We start from the raw sequence: 14,279 nt of genomic DNA, 5'->3' as shown, positions 1-14,279 counted from the left end.
CACCTAAGAAAAGTGTCATCCAAGCCTTTCTTGTATAATATGTTATAAAAAATAACGTACTTTGCAGCTTTCAACCTCAAATTCCATTTCTCCCTAGGAGAAAGATGATCTGGAAATCTCCATAAGTGAGATAATATGCAACATCGGTGAAGCAAGAATCCTGATGACTAACAAATAGAGTTAAGGGAAGATTCTCCTCCTCTTGAAACTTATTATCCACCATTAATTTACAAAGGCCTTGCCCTCTGACCAGCTTAGTGGGTTTGATGTCCAAATTGAACTCCTGAATCTTAGAGACCCAATATGCTCTATTGTTGATACCAACATCCTACTAGGTTAAAACACTTTCCACTGCAGAGTTAGGAAAAAAAACAGTTGGATGTGAATGAAGTATATAGTATCTGAATTGTTTCACAACTTTAACTACTGCATAAGCTTGCTTCTCTGTTTGTGAGTATTTTAACTCATGCTTCTTCAAAGGTACACTCATGAGGGAAATTTGAACTTCCTCATTATCCTCACTTTTTTGTACCAAAATTCCAAACATAGTATGCTTTGATGCATAACAATAAATAATAAAGTCTTTACTAAAATCCGGATTAACTAGAGTAGGTGCATGTGCAATTGCCCTTTTAATTTCTTCAAAATCCTTTTTACCTACCTCATTCCACTTAAAAACAACTTTCTCACTCATCATATTTACAATATATTTAGTACTTTCAACAAAATCGGGAATAAAATGCCTTAGAAAGTTCACCTGTCCAAAGAAGGACCTCACTCCATTTCTGTTGGAAGGAAGAATGAGCTATTGTATTGCTTTTACTCTCTGTGGATCTACCTTCACTCCCTCCTATGAAATAATATGTCCCAAAAATTTTCCTTCTGTGACACCAAAAAAAGACTTTTTAGGATTTAACGATACTCCATGCTCTCTGCATCTCACCAAAACTTTCCTCAAATCCCATACATGATGTTTCCTTTTCCTAGGGAAAATAGTCAAATCATCTAAATACACCACAATGATCTTATCCCTCAAATGCCCAAAGGAAAGATCCATCGCCCTTTGAAATGTTGCCCCTGCATTAATCAACCCAAAAGGTATTCTATTATATGCAAAGGTGCCCCAGGGAGTTATAAAGGAATTCTATTATATGAAAAGGTGCTTTAATCAACACTGATTTGGTTATATCCAGAGAAGCCATCCAACATGGACATCATCTCTAACCCTGAAACAGTTTGTAAAATATGGTCCATTGCTGGCAGAGGATAATTATCCTTCAAGCTTGCTTGGTTTAGGTTTTTGAAATCAACGCAAATTTGTATTTCACCATTTTTCTTCCGAACAGGAATGATGTAAAGGATAAATAATTTGGGCTTTCAACATCTTGTCAACCTCATGGAAGATCGCTTCTGCTACTTTTGGACTAAAGTTCCTTAACTTCTTCCAGAAAGGATTGACACCTGGTTTCAAAGGAATGTGATGTTGGAAATTACCATCCCTGAAATTCTTTAAATCATCATAGATCCATGCAAAAACATCTTTGAACTCAACCAACAAGCTGATGAACCTCCTTTTCTCCTCTTCAGAACAACATTTTCCCAAATTAACAAATTTAGGATCATCCTTAGTACCAATGTTGATTTGCTCATACTCACCAGAGTTTTGAATTATAGGAGTCTCTTTCTCCCCTTTCTTAACATACACATCCTTCCTATCAAAAAGACATTCAAAAGAAACTAAACCCTTTGGGATTTTGTTTCCTTTCAACTGTAACACTCCATCATGCAGTTCCTCTAGTGTATCAGGAGAAAACTCTTTACGACTCACCTTTGATCCTTCATAAAACAAGGATGTGAGAATCTCAGCACACTATAAAAAGTTTTGAATTTGTTTATCATTTTCAAATACCTCGTAGGATTCAGAATTGTCAAGCACACTAGGTCTATAAACTAATTCTACCCTATAGGTATCAGTTGTGAAATTGGGATGAGGCACTAATAAAGCTGCAGATACCGCCAAAGAATCAACCTTCAAGTTAAACTCCCTTGGCACTACTTCAATTGAGAAAGAATCGAATGCTTCGATCTCGTCCCAAACATGGTTTCTTTAATGTCTCAATCTCTTATTTTTAACAACAAATAAACCTCTCACTTGTTTTACAATAAGCTCAGCATTACCTCTAACTTTCAACATTTTCATCTGCAATCTCCTCGCTTTAGCAAGACCTAATAATAGAGCTTCGTATTTGGCCGTATTATTCATGTTTTGAAATTCCAATTTGAAAGCATAAGGAATAACTTTACCTTGGGGAGATATTAATACAACCCCAGCCTCTGAACCAGAAGATGAACAACTCCCATCAAATTCCATAGACCAGAGTTCATCAGACATACCTGAATCTATGGCCTTATCCACACCTTCAGGATTAGTTGATATCATATAATTTCCAAAACCACAATGTTGATACAAAATTTGAGCTTTCGGATCATCTAAAGGAAAGACTGTGTATTTAGATTTTGTTTCAAGATGTAGAATAACTCTTTGTTTTCCAACTATGATCATTGCCTGAGACCAATCCATTCTAATTTCCCCTCCCATATCTTTACATAAGGTGCGAATCAACAACATGCCATAACTAGTAGGGATGTCAGCCACTATAATCCTCAACTTGACTCTCTTGTCAAGATGTGCTACTAAAGTGACCTGTGCATCCTTAATTTGCCCTAACAAAGGAACCTACTTGGAATCCATGGAATAACATTTTCCAAAGGTCTTTGTTAAGGTTAAACCTAAAGCTTTTACTATGGTGGAGGGCATGACATTATCTGATGCTCTTGAATCTATTATACAATGACTCAATTTATGCCCATTAATATATAAGGACACATAGAAAGGTTCTGGTTTATTTTCAAGATTATGTTCAATCAATTCGGCTTGTTGAGGAAAAGTTTTTGATGAGACTTCGGGGATTACTAAAGCAGGATTGACATTTTCGTGTGCTAAAGAGTTATCAATCATTGGCATTTGGGTTTCTCTTGCTAAGGCATGAGAATCGTTTCCCTTGACAAATTCAAGTAGTTTATCTAACTCCTTTGGGTTCAACTTCAAATACTTAGCTGGAGTGATCTGAACATAGGATGACTTGCAAAATTCAATAATATCAAAAGGATTATTAAATGAATCAGAACTTGAAGAATTAACTTCTTGAACAACTTTTGAAACACCTCCATGACAAGTCAAAATTTCCCTTCCTTTTACAATGCTATGGACGGGTGTTACAACATCTTGAGACTTTAAATTTTGTTGAGTTCTAGTAAGAATTGTGTATGAGGAATCTTCCAAAGAGACCAACATGTTTCCTCCCCTTTCTGAGTCAAAGACATATTCCATAAAATGAATTTCAGAGTCACCAGGCATAGTTTGGGAACCTCCTTCATCAGCTTCTAAAATTGTTTCTTCTTTAATGATCATTTGAGAAAAAACCAACCATCTCTAGACATGAAGAACCATCATGTTCATCAGTTAAATGAAACACACACGTGTTTGTCTTGAGGGGTGGTGCTTCAATAGAAAATCTTTTTTGTGTAGGAGGTAATTGTAATTTTCTTCCTCCATTTCCTCCCCATTGGTTAGGATGTTTTCTAGGAATGTCTTGGTGTGGTTGAGAATATGAAGTACTTTCTTTAGGAGTCTGTCTCTTTAAGGCAATCACGTCATTCATTAACCATTGGATGATGAGAACTGAAGAAGTTGAACGTTGGGCATTTGGTGTTTATACTTCTCTTTTCCATTTACCCATTGTGATTAAATCATCTTCCAATTCAACTGCAAGATTTTTAACAACGTTTAAATCTGCAACCCTTTGCCTACAAATTGGGAAGCCTATTTCAGAGGGCATAGAATTGATTAAAAAAACACTTAATATTGTCATTTGAGGGCTTTTGATTAACTGGAATCTTGTGCAAAATCTTATCAAATCTCACCACAAAGTCCCTCATAGATTCAGGAATTTCTTTTTTTAATTGGGATAATTGGGCTAAGAGGGAATGTTCATCCTCAACTACCTTAAATCTAGCTTCAAATCTTGTCTTTAGATCTTGCCAGGTTGTTATCACACTATTTGGCAAGTGATAAAACCAATCGGTCGCTACTCCTGTTAGTGTCTGGATAAACAACCTGACAACAACATCCTCATGTTGAACTGCTATTACTCGACAGGCTACACTGAAAGCATTTAGGTGCTCATCAACAGTGATCATCCCATCTCTGCTAAATTTTAGCAAGTGATCCCTAGCACCTTTTGGCTAGGGGTTAAGATTCAAACCTAAGTTCAACGAGCCTACAGTAGGCCACCAAGGGTTATTTGTTTCCATTGCGAGTATGATATTAAGAGGGGTCGGGTTGAATATATTGGGCAAGGCAACACTATGCAGGGTCAAAGCTTGACAAATTGAGGACACAGGTGATGATGGAAATGGGGAAGGAGGTCTACTTCTTGCCCTTCATTGAGGTGAGAAGGTAGGTTGAAAATTTAAGTTTTGCAACTCTTCAAAGATGGGATCAACAACCCCCTCCCTTCTTTGGGATCTAGTATACGGCGTAGAGTCCAGTGTGGAAGGATCAGGGTAACAAGCATCTAGGATTCTGTAATTGATTATCAGGGACTTGAATAAATAAAACCCTAGGAACAATTACCCTCTCAAAGACTAACACAGGATGATCTGCTTGTCTCTCTATTTCATTGAGGAAAGCACTTTTTCTATCATATTCAGCTCGACTTATTCTATGTCTCTAGGCTAGAGTATCTAACTCAGAGATAATGTTACTTTTCTCTTCTTGCACTCAACTTAAATTTGGTTGTAAAATAGGTAAAAAACCTTCGTGAGGTAGCACCATTTATAAAGAACAAAGCATCACTATAATGATGACTTTGTTTTTAAAACCAATTGTTCTCGTTCTCCCCAGCAGAGTCACCAAAAATCTATTGGTAAACAAATTTGTCTCTCACGATTTATTTATTCTTTATACTCTATAGCTCAAGAAATGAAAGACAAATTTCACCAAACAATTGGAAAATCATTATATTGATTAACCTCTTAATTAAGGTACAACTCCCTTTAATTGATATTCAATCAACTCCAAATTACACAACCAATATTATACTTTTCACCATAAAGCAAAAAAGGTAATTGCATTCACTAGTCAACACCAAATGAATGCAAGCACTGATTCATATATAACTCTTTGTATAAAGCCGACAGGCTTCACATGTACACTAAAACAAAATGAAAAGCTTAAAAGATGAATTTCATTGATAATTTGTTGCGCACATAGAAAATTATAACAAATCTTTTCTTGAAATAGATTTTCACAGAAATCAAATTTCAAACATCAAACACACAAATTTGAAGTTAAAGATAACTGTTATTTCAATTTTCATTCATAGATGATCATCCACCTTCCACATACACAAAGTCTTTCAGCAAATTAAAGACATAGTTTTTCAAAAACTTGGTGAACCCCATCAAAGTCATTACAAAACATATAAATAGGTCACCAGACCAATAGTTTTAACCAAGGGTAAAATTAACTCGAAAGAGTTAATGAGAAACTACCCTAACTGCATAACTGAAACTATAAAATGACTAGACTCATTGGCAAACAATTGCCGACAGTGCTACTCATGTTGTCGATTCAGTCTCGGTCGGATTGCCTGGGTTGTTATTTTGGACAGACACCATAACTACTTTTGTTGAACTCCACTCTTGATGAACCTTCGAGAACTCTTGAATTGCTAGTACATGTGGCAAGCTAATGTGTATTACCCTTTTCTTCAAGAGTTCTTTCTTCCTCTTCACCATCTGCACTTTGTCTCTATGCGAATCCAAGTGATCCAAGAAGACTGTGAGCATTGACTCTACTTTGGAAATCTTCATAAAATCTTCCACAGCCAAGGATTTGTCCACTTTAATTTGTTTGATATGGTTGCTGAATTGATTAATCATTTCTGTAGTATCTTCCAAAGTCTGGTTATCTTCCTTAAGCAATTGGACATCTACACAGCGCAAATCCTTTTGCATGGTCATCCTCAAGGTTGTTGGTTCGCCTTGTCGACTGGTTGATTCACTATGACCCTGTTCGATGATTTGGTTGCACCACTCTATGCTTTCTTTTCATATAAACATTATATCTTCATTTAACCTTGGCACTTGTCTTTTAGCAAGAAAATTCATCAAGCCATAATGTTGAATGTCACGCATTTGCTATGAAATCACCACCCATTTAGTCTTTTCTTTTTTCCCTAAGATTAAGTCAGAATCCAACTCCTTGGTAACTTCATTAGCATCTTTGAAAATCTGAACTAAATTGGATATGTAATTGGTTCCTTGATGCACGATCGAGGTGAGCCATTTAGAGAAAATCTCTACAATCATCTTGTTTCGTTGAACCTCATCAAAGAATTTCTGATTACCTGGTGATTTTGAACTAAAGGGTATTGAGTTTTGAGACAACAACAACAAACTGTTCTACAGAGCATGAATATATTGGGCCATTTACATTAAATTCTTCTTCAACTCAGCCTTGTTCTTTTTGTCCTTCCAAGTGCAGGAGATAATCCATTTGGTTGAAGTCTCCAAATGTTTCACATCATCTGCATTGGTTCTGACCCCCAAATCAACTCGCTCAATGGCATAATTTGCCTCTGAGGTAGCGGCAACATCCTTATCAGATATAGGTTTGGCAATGTCTGTAGTCCAATGCTTTGTGCCTTCGTCAAAACCAATCATAGTCTCCATTTTTAGCCACTTAGGCTTTGGGATTTTCCTAGGCATTTACTCACAACATCTTCCAACGAGACTAAAATAGGAACCACATTTCTTTTCTTCGTAATTAAGTCACTTAACCATTTAGGTTCCAGAGTCAGTTCCTTAGATTGCATAGGGGGAGATCCTCCTAAAGGCGGCAGTGTAGCATTGTCTGTGTTAGACCAGATATCAAGCACTTGTGAATCCTGGATAGTAGCATCTAAATCAGTCAGAACATTGTCAGCATCAAAAACAGGGGTTTCCATATTTCCTTGTACCTCCTCGGCATCCAAATCAAGAATGAGGTGGGCGGCAGGTGGCTGAAAATTCTTCTTGTATCTTGACCTGGTCACTCGACCACCAATGGAATGTGTAGCTTTAGAGTCAAGTTTTTCTTCTTTAATCGTACCCTGCTTCTTTCCTGCAATAGAAACATGGATGTTAGTTAAAATAGTTCTTTTACTTGGAATCTTCCTTTTTCCTTTTTTGTTTCTTGAACTGGTTGTCTTCACCGGATGAAATCAACAACTCCTTAACCAATTTTCTATTCTATGAATTATGCTGAATGTGCGCGCTTGTATGCTATCTTCCATCCTTTTACTCTAGTCAACTTCTGGGAGAGGTTCATCATGTACCTATTTCATAAACTCTGGATCCATTACATCTTCATTATCAATAGTGATACCTGAGGTATCCATTGGCAATTTCATGTCATGAATCTATTTCATAGTTAACCTAGACCAACTCCTCTTTCTCACTTCAAACTCATCTGGGCAGTTCTCCCAATAATCCTCCAATTGGGGCACATGTTGATCAGGCACTATCTTTTTCACATATTGGGCAATAAAACCTTTACTATCAAAGTTATCCCTTTTCACAAAGGTTTTCAAATGGAATCTCGTAAACTCTGACTCAAGATTTAGTGCATCAGAAACAAACCTACAACTGTAATGGACTAAATCAATAGGAAAAACTCCACTTCTGCTTGAATCTTCACCATAATCATTTACAACATAGGCTAGCTGTGTGGAAACTTCAATCAAAATACAAGTGTCCGAAACATATCTAGGTAGCCTAAAGGGTTAACCTTTAAAACCTCCAACCCTTATTTAAGTGAAGTGATTAAATTGTGTAAAGAAACTACCATAGATGTTAATTAGTTCAACCATTTCTACGAACATTCTCCTATGCAAGTTATCTTGTAACTCAAAAGTCAACCTCTCGGCAAAAATGTCATTCCAACGAAGGTAATTATCAACATGTCCTTTTTGGGTCAAATGGGGGTGACACTCATAAATTTTAATACCCTGAGCCAAGTTTGCATGGAACAGTCTAGGACACTCCCTTACATAAGCTAGCATATATAATACATATGAGGACATGTAGAAATTCGACATTCCGAGGTAATTACTCAAACCCTCATGCAATCTTTCTGCAATTACAATTCCCTAGTCAATGAACCAGTTTTTGTCGAGAGTGACGTGAATGAAGACATACATCCAGTCTTCCTAGTAGAAGGAGTGTGAATTCCCCCTAACCCTTCTCAACATTATTACCAAATCCCTAATTCCAGGAATCAAATTCTCTTGGGTTAATGGTCTCGGCAACCTTGAACCGCCCTTTTGAAACCCCAAAAGCCAATTTTGCGCAATAATGGTTCTGTAATACTGCTTTTTCTCATAATAAACTACATAAGACTTTCCAATAGTCCAATCGTGATAAGGTTCCCGATTGGGATACCCATGGCAGCCATTACTGTTTGTCTATCAATGGACAACAAAACCTCACCATTATTTTTCCTAGTGCATCTATTAACTTTATCATAGTGATTCATACATTCTAAAACCAATTCAGGACAAGGGGTAGCTGTGAGAAATGCGACTACTTCCAATAAACCTCTTTGTGCAATATCTCTCATCATAGAATCAACGGCTGGGTGTCGTACTCTTTCTAGGAAATCATCTAAATCCAATTGACCTAAAGCTATATCACCTAGCTCTGGTAAGCAACTTACAAGGGATGAAGAGTTCATTAATTTAGGCAGAGTAGGCCTCATGCTTAACTCGTGATCTTTCCCCAATCAACCCAAACAAGGAAGAAATGGTAAAACAAAAACAAACACCTAAACAAAATTCCCAGATCTTTTCTAAAAACTACAACAATTAGGAAAGTTGTTGAACATACCTTCCTCTGTCATCTGCAAAACCCCTATCCTAGTCTATTTCTTCCCACTCCAAAAACTCTTCTTAAAACTTATGCACAAATGACAATCTCGACAAGACAATTGCTCGATTTAAAAGTTGAGAAAATCTTACCCATGATTACCACAAATTGTACTCATTACTCTTCACTCGTACGACCTCACTCTGAAATGATCGCGATCGAGCATGCATTAAATGCCAAGTCACTTCATATCTGATAATATGGATTTCCACGTCATACTTGCTATAAATGAAAACTTTCAAATCATTAAATAAAGAATATTCATTTTCTCTACCGCCGTTAGTCATATCTTAAAATCTGCGCCACCACCTCATGAAAAGTCACATGATCTCCAAGAAATCAAAACATCAAACTTTGACCCTTGAGGAACAATCGCAACACAAAAACATAAACATGACAAAACTTGAACTTTGAACCTTGAACCAGAAAAGTTCAAGTTCAAGATTCAAACAATGCTAAACACCGACAAAAATGAAAGAAGACTTAAAGTCGGGTGGGAGGAAAAAATTTTAATACAATGCCCATTGAACTTTGAACCTTGAACCAAAAAGTTTCAAGTTCAAGGGTCAAGTTCAACATAGTGAAGCTTAAAGAAAACAACAAAGACTAGATTACATGGGGAATTCAAAGCACATGACTTGACCAAAGGACCAGATGGGGACATGACTCAATAAGGCGACATATAGAATGGAAGTTTTTATATGTACTGCCAACAAGTCCAAAAACAACAAACTAAAAAAAGCAAGAAGAATTAAACAAAAAACAATTAAAAATAGAGGGGATTTAAGAAATGTTACCCCAATAATCCAACATTTGATCTAGCTTAGTTTCCTAGCAAGAGGAGATATTATTATTTTTTCCTTTTACCTTGCATTTTTTCTTTCGCATTCACTTTTTTTGTTTTTTCTTCTTTCAATATTACTTCCTCTAATCACTGCTCCATGACGAACAACTACATTAGGTTCTTGTTAATGTTACCAAGTTCTCATTTGTGTTCTCTAGTCATATTATTTATTCTATATCTTTCTCACACCCAAGACAATTTTGGGTGTTGTTTCAATTTTCTACCTAGGCACCAAGGTCTTCCACCCTCAACACTAGCCTCATTCTCATTCTCACTAAGAGAAGAAAATTGAGAATTAGTATCACCATTTGCAAACTCAAAATGATCACCATCGTCACTAGCTTCAGGAGATGAACAATATTGGATGTGTTTCATACTAGCAAAGCACTCATTGAATTCAATGCAACTAATAAGGCCATGTTGAACTTCAAACTTCTCAAATGTGCTTACCCAATTATGAATACTTTGTTGATAAGATGACTAGGATGCACTCTAATCTATTTCATAGAATGATGCTTGCAATGGGATAACATATATAAGACCATTTAGAAAATTAGTTCTAGGTGTATGTACTTCATGAGATTGGATGTATATACATTATTCTAATGAGAAACATAGCCAATATTATAGGGAGGTACATAATCAGAGCTTTTACCTAGAGTAGCAGGTTTGTATCCACTTGATATTTACAACTTCTAAATTGTGTTGATCACTTGCATAGTACTCCTTAGGACACTTGACATCTTTAGGTCTGAAATTTCTAATCATCACTATTTTCATGGCAATTTCAAGTTCTTAATGCATGTTCACTGGTTCTTCAATTCTTAGTGTGTAGCTCAAGTTAGGATCAAATGCACCTAAATAAATACACAACGTTTTCACATTATTTGATCTTAATCCTTTAGGAATCCTCTTTGAAGTCTTTATAAATCTCATATTAAAGGCTGAGACTATTTCATCCTTCTTAATATGGATATCAAATAAATTATTGAGCAAGGAAGACTCACTAATCTACTCACCAAACTACTCATTAAATGTTGATTAAAATTCTAACCAAAAACTAATTGACTATGGAATAGATTTGAGAACCATTCTCTAGCTTCACCTGTCAAAGATTGCACAAACAACCTCATAACTACATCTTTATCATCCTCTTCATAATCATCCATCATATTAATATATCTCTTCAAGTGCATCTCTACTAATTCATGCTTTATACCATTGAATCTAGGTAATCCTTCTCTGACCTCAAGTGGAATAGGATTCAGGTAACCATAAATGTCTTTGAAATTTATGGATATGTGTCCTTCAATACTGAAACCTCTTCTATTACATGGTTGAGGTTTATTAGATAGTATGATCACATTATGGCCTATACAAGGATTCTTATACTACTGATACATCTTGCCAATTATCCTCTTACAAATATTTATTTACAATAAGAGATCTTAAAATCATATTACACATGGTTCACTAAAACGAATGCTAAGATCTCACTCCAAGAATCACACATCTTTTTAGAATAGAAAAAATGTAAATAATATATTAGAACTATGTAGAGACTAATAGTAATCCCTCCTTAATTTAGTGCTCACATCACTTTAAGGGAACTCTTAACATTTTGCATTCTCCTAAAATATTATCAAACATAACATCACTTCTTCAAAAATTAGAAGAGTACATAGAAAATATGTAGCATCTACTAGACTCTCCTTCTTGACTTAAAATATAATAGATATGGAATTTTCTTATCATCTCCATTAGGTTCTTCTTTTAGAGTTGCCACCTCCTTGATAGAGGAAAAATTTTAAATGGGTGGAAGCAATTTGAGACATATCTTCATTCTGGGTTTTTCTCAATAGTAGATTTGCACATTTTCCTTCAAATTTGTTGCATAAATTTTTTTCGGGTTGAAAAATTTAAATCTAAAATAAATTTAAGATTTTAGACCTTTAGGACTCTTCTTTTCAATGGATTTAACAATGAACTCCCCAATAGAGTCAACATTTTGTTGGTGATTTTTCTTGCTGTCCTCAATCCCAATAGGAAATATGAACACTCAGATCATGGGGTTGAAGAATTTGGTTCCTATTTGGCCCAATCCACAAACCGGGGATAAAAAAACACAACAAGGCTTTCCAAGCTTTGTTCACTTTGGGCTCCACTAAACTTAGGAGGGTATTCCTAATTTTAAACATGTGTGCTCGATATACCTATAAGACTGTTATAGCACATAGGCTTACAAATGGTGGATGATTCTTAATCATGTAAGGATTCTACAAATAACCTCATATTCATCCTTAATCCCATTAGTTTTGATGTATTACCGAGACAAATAAAATATGCATCTCATAGAAAACATGAGGGGATACTAAGTGTATATGCTCAAATTCACCCCTATGACCCTTGGTTGCTATTGAGATGCAAATCCTTAAATAAACTAGGAAAGAAACAGAGAACAAGAAAGAAATAGAGACTTAATCATTTTAGAGTGTTTCTGAAACAATATCCAAATGGCTTCAACAGACCAGTGCATATCCTAGGGAACAGAGTCAATCACCAGATCATGAATGCAAATCCTCACTATAAGTTAATTCTAATTAGCAAGTTTCTTGAGCATTACTGCCTAAAATTAATACAACCCATCTCATGTATTACACAAATTATTCTTATTAATTCAATACATATCTCTAGAGCTCATTGCAACCTACAAAAAGAATGTAATTCCTTCCTTGAAGGAAGCCCATATACACAATCACACATTGATGAAATATCATCAAGACAAACCAAAATATCTTTAATATTATGATTCATACAAATTATGAAAACACAAATGGAGATAATTTTTGCAACATTTTAAAATTCTATTTATTACTAACTAAATAGTTACAATGTGGGACTTAGTCCTTCTTTCACTGTGAAGTTACCCAACCCATGATAAACATAGCCTTACTTCTACCCACCTAGAGAAAAGATATTTTAGAATCATTCTTCACATCCTTGAGATTCCTTTTTATAGAAAATAAGGAATGCAACAAGCTACTAGAAATTTAAATGTGTCCAAATTTCACCCATCATTAGCTCATTTACATGAGAATGGTGTCCAGTAAAACCAATTTCCCCAGCCTTGTCCTCTAGCGAAACTGCCAAGTTAGTTTGAAGAGATACACAAAATCTTTGGTGCCAAGGTTAGAGTATTTCCATGAAAAATAACCTCCTTGTGAGCCAAGCTACCACCAACCATGGGTGGTTATTGATGTAGAGAACACTAGGATGCAAGATTCTCATTGTTTTTCCTAGTCGGGGAGAACAATGAGTGTTTCTAATAAATAGGATTCTATGGCTCCAAACTTGCACCTTCAGCATTTCCACCCTTTGTTGTCTCCACAACTCACCTATTTGAAGGGGAAAATACAATTGGTAGAGAGATCAAAATTATTTACAAACTACAGGTGAAGCCTATAGTTTCACTCAAGACTTTTAATTCCTCTTTGAAAACTACTAATATTTTCAATACCACTTTGGCTACAAGGTAGAATTCCAGTCTTCTTTCCTCCAAAAATTCTGCAACTTTTTTGCAACATAATGTTCTTTAGCCATCTTTCCAAATTCCAAATATTATTGTACTCTTTATGTTCTTCATTTCACAACCATTAAACATTAACTATTAATTGTTGTGGATCATATATCTATCTTACACAGTTCCATAATATAGCTTATATATAATACCAACCCTTTGTTTTGATCAACCATACTCTTTGAAACATAAAGTGGTGACAACTAATTGTTAGGTTAACAAATTTGATCTCATTCGCACACTGCATTGATATGTGCAAGTCGGTATTTTTGGCTATTTCTATAATAGAAAATTGTGTGAGACTCATGATAACCCTGAATTACTAATATATGTACATGACTCATCAGCTATAATATCCCTCACACCAATATTTTTGAACTTTTACAAATTCACAAGGACATTTTTGCAATTTTGATGACATGGCTAATGATTTGAACTTTCATTAATTGTCAAGATCCTCGGTAGAATGGTAGCTCTATATTTCATTACTTCCTACTAAATTAATACTATCTCTAAGTTCTAAGCTAGCATGTTATTTTCTATTCTTCTATACACATTATTTATCATCTTTCTTTCTCGGGAACTCAACCAAGAGAAGGAAACCCTTTCAACAAGTTTCGATCTATCTAAACATCATCACCTAACCACAAATTTTTGAACACTTTGTCAAGGCATAATTAAACTCAGGACCTCAAAAAGGTGCCCAATAGCTCCTCACCCAACCCTAAGATACCACTTTTACCACCACCTATGCACCATGTTATTTTCTATTCTTCTATACACATTATTTCTCATCTATTTCTTTCTCGGGAACTCAACCAAGAGAAG

This window comes from Cryptomeria japonica, chromosome 5 (assembly GCF_030272615.1).
Source record: "Cryptomeria japonica chromosome 5, Sugi_1.0, whole genome shotgun sequence".
In the NCBI taxonomy this organism is placed as follows: Eukaryota; Viridiplantae; Streptophyta; class Pinopsida; order Cupressales; family Cupressaceae; genus Cryptomeria; species Cryptomeria japonica.
Note: the sequence above shows the minus strand (reverse complement) of the source record.